The sequence below is a fragment of the Macaca fascicularis genome, chromosome 2 (assembly GCF_037993035.2).
Source record: "Macaca fascicularis isolate 582-1 chromosome 2, T2T-MFA8v1.1".
NCBI lineage: Eukaryota > Metazoa > Chordata > Mammalia > Primates > Cercopithecidae > Macaca > Macaca fascicularis.
In genome coordinates, this window is record NC_088376.1 from 181,875,795 (window position 1) to 181,887,798 (window position 12,004).

General features: G+C 41.1%; 1 pseudogene; it reads right to left on the reverse strand.

Annotated features, from left to right (window-relative positions):
* Positions 1-1,466: 1,466 nt before the first annotated feature.
* On the reverse strand, positions 1,467-8,931 carry LOC107128850 (actin-related protein 3C pseudogene; annotated as a pseudogene).
* Between the last annotated feature and the right edge of the window lie 3,073 nt (positions 8,932-12,004).

Genomic DNA, 12,004 nt, shown 5'->3' on the forward strand with positions numbered 1-12,004 from the left:
TGATCTGTTTTGTTGGTTTGTTTCTTGCTGCCATGAATTTTCCTCTTTCTAGTGGATGTGCTGATTCTCATCCACTTTCTTCTGAGGCCCACATGTTGAGACTGGCCCATGTGACAAGGGCCCGGGGCTATATTACAATGAGACAAACATGCAGCATTTAGACATCCTTCCACCCTACAGAATTCTTAAGAACCTGATGTAGTCAATACCTTGGCTTTATGTGACCACAGGTTCAGGAGTAACTGTCCCTATTGTTTGATGACTACAGGTATTTTTTTTCTATTGGTATCAGGTTCATTAACCAAGCAGATGATTACTAGTGACTTGGGGACTCAGTCTTAGGGGTCCTTCCTCTGTAATCCTGCTCTTATGAAGTGCTTCTGGCAATGAACCCACTACTTTCTATTGTAGAGCATTCTCCATGGGTTTCAGTTATTTAGAATTCAGACAAGAAAGTTGGCTGGCCTGTTGTAGTCCTTTTTTTTTTTTTTTTTTGAGTCGCATTTTTATGTTTTTACCATTGATGTCTGCTCTTGTAATCTTATCTCTTCTTTTTCCAATTGATTTTCCAGTGAGAAGTGACCAAGTTTGTGGTCATATTCATGATCTTGGGCTGCCAGATTTAGCAAATAAAAATACAATATGCCCAGTTAAATTAGAATTCCAGATAAAAAGCAAATACTTTTTAGTATAAGTATATCCCATGCCATATCTGAGACATATTTTTACCATACAATTATCACTATTTATCTAAAATTCTATTTTAACTGGGCATTCTGTATTTTATCTGGCAATTCTATTTTCATCTGATTTTGCCTTCAGGGCCTGTCCCCACTGAATTAACATTTTCTCAAAGACAAACTGAGGAGATCAAGCTCAATCAGTCATTTTTTCTCCCTTTGTGGTTACAAGAAGTTAGTGCAGAAAGTTAAAATGTCTGATGAAAGTGAGTATTCTGGGGTTATCTGTGGTATTTGATATGCTCTACCTGACCTCTGAGGCTTTGTGCATGTTATTTATGTCTGGAATTTTCTCTCCTCCCTTAACTCCCACTCTCTCTCTCTCTCGTTTCTTTAGCTTTTGATTCTTCATCAAGTTTCAGTTTCTAGGTCATTTCTTTCTTCTGAGATCCTTTCCCTGACTACACTAATATTAGGAGGAAGCATTTGTCCTCTGCATGCACACAGCGTGCTGAACTACCCACTTGGGAACTTGCTCATTGACCTTGGTCTATGAGGAGGAAATTGTCTTTCTAGGCCATTGTTGTGTCCTCACTTAGTGTCTAGCATAGTCCTTGAATGAATGAATACATCCAGAAGACTAGGAGTGGGGCCAGAGGAATTGGTGAACTTGAAGAGTCTCCAGTAAAAAATTTCATAAGTGAAAATGAAGGCAAACATGCTTGATTCTGGAAGAATGGACCACATCCAGAGGAGAGGAATGCTTTTAAATAGAGCAGATGCCTTTCAACCATATTGTTCTCTGGCCCATACTCCATGGAGTTGCCTAAGTCTCAGGGCAAGGGGACTGCAAGAAAGGGTCAGGTGAGGAACAGCCATTCTTCGAGAGCCTCTCCGGATCGCTGAAGCCATCACCAGCTCTGTAACAGCAGCTGATCCAGGAGTGAAGACTGTGCCTTTGGAGTGTGACCGTGGCACTCTTAACATGGGCAGCTGTGCTGTCATCTCTAGCAGGTGGTGCTGGTGTAGCTCACAACTTTGGATTCCTCTGAGACAGGCACTATCTCCTCCAGGAACTTGAGCAGGACAGATGAAAAGCACAGAAACCCATGGCAAACACAAGCATCAGTTCCAGCACCCCTCTCCCAGAATTCTTTGAGAGTTTTCTAAGAGGGGACTAAAGTTTTGGCAGAGTAGCTGGAGAACAAAGCCAGAAAATCCTGCTTAAAACACATGGTGACCCTATTTTTACCCCCTGGTTGGTGTGGCCTGGGAGACATCGACTGTATCCACATTTGCCAACTTCTTTGTTTAGAATACTCATAAATAAAGATGATGGCTAATTTTTTCTCCTGCACTCTACAGGGTAGGGTAGTTTATAGTTTCTCTCTGTAATTAAATTGTAGGCTCTGGAGGAGTGGAGAATTTTATGAGTCAGAGGAAAATCTGATAAACTGGCCTTGTCCTCATTTGAACAGGGTTATGACAGTATGTCACGTAAGGGTGTTATTTACTAGTAATTTTTGGAGAAATAATTTGCTTCTTTTTTTTTTAATAGAATAATGCCTTCTAGTTAATCATCTATACTTTCTTCTAATTAAGATAGCCGATGGCTACACAAGACAGGAAAGGTAGAACTCTTCTTCCTGCTTTGGGTTTGGAGGAAAATGAGTGAATGCAGGGTGAGGTGATATGATGAACACATTCTGAGTTCACTTAGGACGGTAAAATTTTTTCTCCTCACTCTCTAATGCAATGCCAACATGTACATCTTCCTACAGAGACAGTAAGTGGAAGGAGAATGGTCAGTAGCCGGAAGCACTGCTGTTTTGGTGAGTGGGTGAGGTCGCGGCAGCAGTTTTCTAACTCCAGTGGTTATGGCAGGTGGTGGGGTGGGTGGCCAGTGGGAGTGGGCTCGTAAATTGTAGAGTCCTTCCTGTGGGACATGTAAAGCCTTGGTGTGAAATCTTTGCTTAGCTAACAATACTGTTTATGACAAAATTTTTAATATTTGTTTTAACCTGTAGTTGAAAGGGAAATAGTTGTAATAGGGAGCAGAAGCAGGGTTACGATACTGACTGTGAGAGGAATTAGCATCTAATTTTCCTCTCAAATCTATTTGCAAATATGAATTTACATCAAGGCTGTGCCATTTGAACTCTGACCCACTTCCTACCACCCCCACTCCCAGGCTCACTTAATCTACGTCATACATTATAGCCACCTGGGAAACTTTTAATCCCCTGATCCAGGAGAACAACTCCTGGCTAATTAAACCAGAATCTTTAGGGTGAGGCCCAGGCATCAGCTATTTAATAAAATTTTCCAGGTGAGTCTAATGTCTAGCCCAGATTGAGAATTACTTTTTCTGGAATGTACAAAACTATTTGCAGACCCAGAGTGTTGACAATACAGACCAGATTTCAGAAAAAGACTGTCGGCCTCTGAGAGATGGCTCGCCACGAAGCCTGGAAGACCCAACAAGGTGGTGGCAGGCAGCACTTATGCCAGTCACTATCCCACCTGCTCTGTATGTGTGAGTGCTGTGCCAACCCACAGGGTCAGCAACAGGGCCTTGGATATCACAAACATCTACACACAAAGAGACCAGTGCTTGGTTTTGTTTTCCTCCCCAGTATATTAGGAAAGCTTTTCAAGTTTTTTGATACTTGGTAACCTACTGAAGACATGTACATTACAGAAAAGGAAAGAATGAGCCACATTTGGCTCTCCAGATGCACTTGTGTGTGTGTGTGCGTGTGAGAGAGAGAAAGAGAGAGAGAGAGGAGAGAGAATGAGGGAAGAAGGGAAAGATAGGGAAGGAATATGTCTCTTGAGGTTTAATTTTTCTCTAGGAACGCATCCTGACCAAGTATAAAGAGGAGAAGGAAAATCTGTACTTTGAAGAACTGCTGTCCTGGTGAATAGGTGAGATCACTGTGGCAGCTCTTTAGCTCCAGGGGTGTGGCGTGTGGTGGGTGGCTAGTGGGAGTGGGCTAATGGAGTGCAAAGCCTTTTCTGTAGGACACATGGAGCCCGGGTTTGAAATCTCTGCCTAGCTAGGCTTGGTGATACGTGAAAGGGTATCATTAGTTACCTTTACCAGGACCTAGGGTCCATTCTCCTTGGGATCCTGAGATAAGTTAGGGGAGGTAGTGACTTGTTGACTCGGGAAATCTTTTTTTTTTTTTTTTTTTTGAGACGGAGTCTCGCTGTGTCGCCCAGGCTGGAGTGCAGTGGCCGGATCTCAGCTCACTGCAAGCTCTGCCTCCCGGGTTTTTACACCATTCTCCTGCCTCAGCCTCCCGAGTAGCCGGGACTACAGGCGCCCGCCACCTCGCCCGGCTAGTTTTTTGTATTTTTTAGTAGAGACGGGGTTTCACCGTGTTAGCCAGGATGGTCTCGAACTCCTGACCTCGTGATCCGCCCGTCTCGGCCTCCCAAAGTGCTGGGATTACAGGCTTGAGCCACCGCGCCCGGCAGACTTGGGAAATCTTAAACAATTCTGTCGACCACATAAATTCCACTCCACCATGGCAGGCAGGCAATGCCCTGGCTTGAGACCAACTCAGAGACGGAAACTTCCATGATGATTTGGAAGTCTCAATAAGGTGTCTTCTACAGTATCCTCCCAATCCCACCCAGTTCATCATCTCACAACTCATATTCTATCAACAAGAGAGGCCAGAGGGAGAAGTGTCCACTGCGTATTACGTCCTAACAATGTCTCTGATAGCTGGTTGATAACTTCACTCTAGATCAGCTTTGGCCTTGAAGATCTCAGGTCGTGTACCTTTCACAGGGAGTTGATTCATTATTTTCTACTTGAGAGTCCTGAAAATGTGTAGTCAAGAAAGTATGAAAATAAGAAGGTTTTTCTAAAGCTGCCAGATGGAATGAAAGAAAGAATAAAAGGAAAGATAATTTGAAAATATCTACTCAAGGCCATTTCACTCAGAGAAAAATCATTTATTCGTGCTTGGATCACAAAGCAAGATTTGAACATTTCTCTTGAGTCATTTTCATTCATTTTATTTTACTATTAATTTTTTTTTTAAATTACAATCTGGCGTCAGCAGCCTCAGACCTCTGTGACCAAAATACATCAATGATCTTCAATATCACTAATTACTGTAACACTATACGGTCTTGCTGTGAGAACGTCCTGTGGGTCCCCTTTAATTTAACAAAAACAATGACAGGGTGACAGTTACAGCTTTCAGGGTGGAGTTTCAGCCTTGAGCAGCACTTCAGGGGAATGACATGGGACCTTCTTCATCCCATTGTAATTGAGCTACAATAGATGTATAGAGATCCCTGAGATTTAATTGTTAACATCAGTGGGGCTGCGGCTGTTATTTACCAGCCTGTGAAGCCCATTTTCTTGGGTTACCAAATGATGTACAGTAATTAAATATATCTTCATCAAGCGCTTACCAGTTTAACGTTGTATAGGCACAGCATCAGAATCTGTACTCATGGAACTTTCCATTTCTTTAAGGAAACACAGAACCTTACATAGTAAGGGAAAACAGTGTGTGATATATATCAAGATAAACAGTTAAGAATATAGGTGGTTAGGATCAGTTGGGGAAAATTGCTTGGGATAAGTAGAATTTGAGAGAGCGGACTGAAGGTTAAGAGGTATGAGAGAAAAGGTGAAGGATGTTGCATTCTGGGTGGGGGAATTGGTAAGCAAAGGTATGGGGGTGGGAAAGAGGATGTTATATTTTAGGGACAATGAACTGACTGTTAGCTAGTGTATTTGTTTCCTAAGGCTGCTATAACCAATTACTATAAATATATTCTCTCACAGTTCCAGAGGCTAGAAGTCCTGTAATGAAGGTGTTGGCAGGGCTGGTTCCTTCTGGTTCCATCTTCAGGTGGCTGTCTGCACTCTTTGGTGTTCCCTGGCTTGTAGATGCATCCTTCCCATCTCTGCCCCCATCTTCACATGGCCTTCTCCCTTGGGTCTCTGTGTCTTTAGTCCTTCTTCCATTTCTCTTTTAAGGACATTGATCATTGAATTTAAGGCCCATCCTGAATCCAGGATGGTCTTCCCCAGAGATACTTGATTTAATGACATCTGTAAAGACCCTGTTTACAAATAAGACCACATTCACTGGTGCCAGGGGTTAGGACTTGGATGTATCTTTTGGCAGAACACTATCAAGCCACTATAGATAGTAAAAGAGAATAAGGTTGAATGGATGGAGTGGTCTGCTTGTGTCAGTTCCTGAATTTTTATGTCATAGTGGGGATTCCAATATAAACTTCTCAGCTATCATTCAACAATGGACATTTTTTTTGGGAAGGATAATGAAATGAGCTCATGTGGGGTAATTTGCATTGAGGATTGAGGAGAAATCAATCTGAAGGCCAGAAGAGTCAAGATGCATGAACATGGACTAAGGACTATAGGTCATTCTTACCTGGCAGGGGAAATACCATGATCACTAAGAACCGTAGGTCATCGTTAGTAGTAAGTGGTGATTTGCATACATCATGTGGTGTCTTACTTAGATTTGCCTCTAACTTAAACCTCCTGGGTTCCTCCTATGGCCTTCAGTCACAGCCACGGTGGAACCTGTACAGAACTATATCTGTACTAGCAAAAATCATCGTTTGTTGCATCCTAGTATAATGTAGGTGGAGATGGAGTATATGACCTCTCAGGTTGTGGGAGCATCCAGTAGAGGAGCATGATGCTTTGAAAGCAACAGGGACAAAATATTTCTCTTTAATTAGCTAAGAGTTAGAATCAAGGAGAACCTGGAGTCAATGTGGCCAACATCAGGAGCAAACAAATTTGGCTGAGACATAGGTGTGCAACCACACAATTCACTAAGTCAGGAGACAACACACCTTATTTTTCCTGATGCCCACTTCTTCCCCTAAAAGTTTCTGTGTGCATGTCCTGCCCTTCAACTGTGTTGCAATTTTCTTGAGAATAGTGCCATGTTTTAAGCTTATATCCCTTTGGCACAATGCTGGGTGCAGAGCATATACTTAGCCAGTGCTTGCTTGCTTAATGGAAACAGCTACTGGCCTCCTTATGCTTTTCAGTATTACAAACAAAAAACATGAAAAAATCAAGGACAGTGATGAAGGTTTGCTGTAAAGTGGATGAATGACTCATAGTCATTGTAGATCTTCCTATTGCTCCCAACATTTCTGGGGCATAGACTGTTGACCATAAACGCTATGGTTTGCCTGATGGAGTCAGAAGAACAGGTAAGAAGGTGAGACTCCATCAAAACTCTCTTACTAAAGAGCAGCACCCAGGAGCACTTCAATTCTTTTCAAAAGCAACTGGAGAACCGAGAGTACAGAGATTGCATAAGATGTGTCTCTAAATCTGTTAGAACTGAAACTTACCATGAGAGCCCTAGACATTTAAAGTTATTCAATGTTTCAGCCTCTTTATTGGGAAAAAAATAGAAATAACAAATTACTTTTGGGAACTAATGTTTTCATGAAAGTCCCACCAAAATCTGCATACATCTTTCTCAAATACATTTCATGTTATTGCAACAATTGAACAATACTAATGATCCTTTCTGAATTATTGTAAAAATATTTGCCCATAAATGTTGCCAGCTTGGTGTTTATCATTAAAGAGCAGAGAGGAAACAAGTCCATTAAAACCACCCCAAATCAGCTAATAGAGATATGAGCCCTGGCACTGTCAGTCATTCCTGCCATAGGAGCGTTAATAAGAGAGGTCAACATCTTCTTCCTCAGAAGTAGACAATTGTTTGCACACACAGCACCAGCTTCTCTGACTGCCCCTCACACACTGGGTCTGAGATACCTGCTTAGACATGTGAACTGGAAGGAAATCTCAACATGAGGAGGCTAAATAGTGTGGTAATACTGAAATGTTATGAATACTGCTTTTTTAGCACATGAAGTATAATTGGTCCAACAATCTTGCCTTTACTTTTTTTTTTTTTTAACAAGAAAAAGAATATGAGTAGACTTTATCTAAGATATTAACTTCTTAGTTCTAAAAGCACTTGTAACAAAAACCAAATTGTTTTTGTGGGGAGGATGGTAGAAATTCATAATTACTGGGATTCCTTGTCTCATGAATGAGTATTGCTAAGTGTCATAGGGCTACTTAAAAAATGCAGTTATTTATCTTTTAAATTGTTAAGCAAATACATTGCATAAAGTTGATTATTTTAACTATTTTAAGCATATATTTAAGTGACATTAAATACATTCATGTTGTGTGTGTATGAGGCTACTTAAAAAAATTTATCTTGGTCACTTTTTTCCTTCAAAATATAAAAACAACACTCAAAGTCCTTGCATATCCAGTTCAGTAAGGTTAATATTCTTGCAGAGAAAACTCTGATATCAGCTCAGCTCTAATAATTCTTTTTTTTTTAAACAGAGTCTTGCTCTGTCACCCAGGCTAGAGTGCAGTGATACCATCTCTGCTCACTGTAACCTCCACCTCCTGGTTCAAGAAATTCTCATGCCTCAGTGACCCGAGTATCTGGAATTACAGGTGTGCATCACCACGCCCATTTAATTTTTGTATTTTCAGTAGAGGTGGGGTTTCACCATATTGGCCAGGTTGTCCTCAAACTCCTGACCTCAAGTGATCTGCCTGCCTTGACCTCCCAAAGTGCTGGGATTACAGGCGTGAGCCACCCTGCCCAGAATGATTATTCTGATCATTCTGACTTGCTTCCTCTGCTACCTCTTAGGTAGTTGTGTGAAGTCATGATTAGCAAATTCTGGGTGAAAAAAGATTTCAAGTCACAAAGATCTCTCATAACCAACGTCAATGGAAAATTCTTTCTTTGAGATTGCCCTGATTCCAGTGTACTGTTTAATCCACTTGGCCTATCTGTGTCATACTTGTTAAATTCTTTTACTAAATCTGGGCAGACATGACTATAGCACTCCTTTACTGCTGTAACTGTTTCCAGGGATTGCTCTGAAGGAATTTCTACTTCTCAGCCTCTGAACAGTTACTGAATGAAATATGTGATGCTTGCCCTATGATTGGAATGTGCTTATGGCAGTTGCCAACCCCATATCCTTCAGTTGGAGGTGGGACAGGAGTGCCACCATCTTTACTATCTCTTCCCATACCAGTCAATGTCGGTTTTCTTATTTGTTTTGATGCTCAGGATGCTGCTAATGCAAGAATAGCCTGCATGGCTGTGTATAAGCCTGGAATATCAAAGAACTCAAATACTATTTCGGCAGCATATTCTGTTTGCTGGAGCATTCAGTCGAAGTTTAGTCAAAAGAAAGTAATGACCTTCATGTTCTGCTTTAAGTGTTTAAAGATGACTTACTCCAAACCTTTCTTTCAACAGTCTTCAGCTAAACCATGGTGGGTTCACCACTTCATGGTATATGTGGCTTTTTCCTGTTACATCATCCCCAAAGAAGAAGTCTACGACATTGGCTTTCTTTATGACCCACTTTTGAGATTAATTGCCTACTTTTGCTGAATTCTTGAAAGCAATACATCAAGGGATAATAAACTATTGTTCTATACTTGCAACATGTTCCAGTTTTGTATACTCAGTGCCACAATCCACCAAACACACTGGTAGGTGTCCCACCATCTTCTTTCGCTCCTGCTGCTATCACCCTTCCTTCCCTCTTGCTGCCCCACGGCTTTATCTGATCAGTACTGGTTTGAGATTGATGGTAGGAGATGGGGACTTTCTAACCCTCCCTAGCTGGATACTCTCTCTTACAACTTCTTCCTCTTTCACTGCCCTTTCCCAGGAACTCAAGATGGTCCATGGGTGCCCACGCCCCAGTCAGACCCAGGCCGGGCCCAACCTAGAGTATTCTGTATAATTGTTTTGAATGGAAGTTATAGGGGCAGTAGAATAATCCTTTGATTTCTAGATTATTATTATTATTATTTTTGCCTCAGTGCTTATTTTAAATGACCGAAAAGTCAAGCCTAGTCTAGACAATATTGGCAAGAATCTAATCTTGATAGATTAGAAATGAAGTATGAAAAGAGCCAAATGGAAGCAGTGCCTAGGCTAAGATCACCTAGGAATATAAAAGAGATGGCGATGGAGAGATACTGAATGATGCAACCAAGTGTGGTCACAAGTACAAATGTTTAGGTTGAAATATGGGAAGGAGGTGACATATCTGGAGAGGAACTGAGGAAGTAAGCAGGAGATGCATGTGAGGGGAAGTTGAGGTCACTATGTAAGATATGTTAGGTATATTTTGACTGATTAGCTCTCTGGGCAATACTGTCAAACTTAGATGAACATCTGAATGCCCTGTGGTATTAAAAAAAAAAAAAGATAAAGCTCTATGGGTCCTGCCTGAAACCTGTTGAATCAGAATCTCCAGGGTAGTTTTAGAAAGCTTTTTAGGAGATGAGTTGAGGAAGGTATATTTAACCCAGAGGAATAATTTTATAATGTTGCAGAAACTAGTTTCTACCTCTGAATAAAAGGGAGGTGGCCTGAGGAGGTAACAGTACCACCGACAAAAAGGACAGGGATTGTTTTTCACTCAGCAATCAGATTGTGGACTCAAGAAGGTAGTTCCGCATTGCTAGGGATGTTTAAGAACATGCAAGACAAACTCATGTGATGAAATGGGATAAGAGAGGAAGGCTTTGAGGACCTGCGCAGATCAGAAGTGGCTGGTGGGGGGACCCTGCTATTGGCCTGTTGTAGCTCTTCTGTGAAGAAGAATAGCTCTCCAGAGGAGGGGAATGGAGATTGATGATATGACAGTGCAGTCCAAAACAGAGTAAGCTTGAATAGAAAAGGCCAAAACACACACAGGAGTGGACTCAAGTCTTTGATGTTGTCACTGGAGATGTTGTCGTCTTGCCTCAGTTCCTAGGAAAGGAGAGTTGCTGATCAAAGTGAGATTCACAGTTGTGTACTAAGTGTTCGTATTGAGTTATAAGTGCACTCAAGGTGATGGCTTCACATATTCGAATGTCAGTATATCCCTAGTATTTTATTTAATCATATTAAGACTATAGTGCACCAAAAGCTCCATAAAACCAGATAGTTTGCTTATTTTGTTTGCGGGTATATCCCCAGCATCAATAACAGTGCCTGGCATCTGAAGATTACATATTGAAGATGTGGATCTTTAATAAGTGTTGAACGAATGAATGAATGAATCCATTGTTTAAAAGATGCAATCAAGAACAGCAGAAATCTGGCTGGGCATGGTGGCTCACACCTGTAATCCCAGCACTTTGGGATGCCGAGGTTGGCAGATCACTTGAGGTCAGGAGTTCGAGACTAGTCTGGCCAACACGGCGAAACCCCATCTCTACTGAAAATACAAAAATTAGCCGGGTGTGGTGTTGCATGCCTGTGATCCCAGCTACTCGGGAAACTGAGGCAAGAGAATTGCTTGTACCTGGGAGGTAAAGGTTGGTTGCAGTGAGCTGAGATTGTGCCATTGCACTCCAGCCTGGATGATAAGAGTGAAACTCCATCTCAAAAAAAAAAAAAAGAACAATAGAAATCCCTGAACCCAGATGAACCGTACCGTACCACCAAACAAGTTGAGACTGCACATCATCCTCTTCACAGAGGTGAATATAAAGTTGATATTGAAACTTGATCTCAGCTAATTGTTTATCTTCTTATTTATTCTCCTATTATTTATTGGGGAGATTAGTATTTTGAGTCTTTCTTCTTCCCAAATTAAATCAATTTTCAGAACTTTCATTTGTACTAAGTGTAAATAATGTCAAATACTTTATGTATTACTCTTCCAAGTGCATTACATTTTTTAACTTGAAGAGATGATGTCTTGGTATCAAATTTGAATAATCATTTTATAATGGGGAAAGATTTCCTTTTCAATGGTAGTTTTTTTTTTGCTTTGAAATTCTTATTGATATTCAAAATTTAGAGAACTACAGTGCAAAGTGATTTAACATATATTAGAATGAACAGGGTATGATACTCTCAGCAGTAAAGAGAAGATATCTGCGGGCTTACAAGGATAGAATCTACATTTCTCCTTTCCTCTTGTGTTCTTGGAGTGGCAAAAGATGATTCTTTCTTGTTGTGGATCTAAAGGATATGTTGTCTGTGTTGGCAATTTCTTCCCTTACTCATGAAGGAGTTATGCTAATAGTAACCAGGATCTAATGGCATCCTTGGCATTTTATTTGATTTTGGAGAGACTAAACCAGGTACCACGCCTCATCCAAGCAGCCATAAATAGCATTTGAAGTGTTTGCCTAACTGTCCATGGGAAAGGCCAACCATAAATTCTAGATATTCCACAGACCACCCAGAGAATTCTGGCAGGATACGCGCGCGCACACACACACA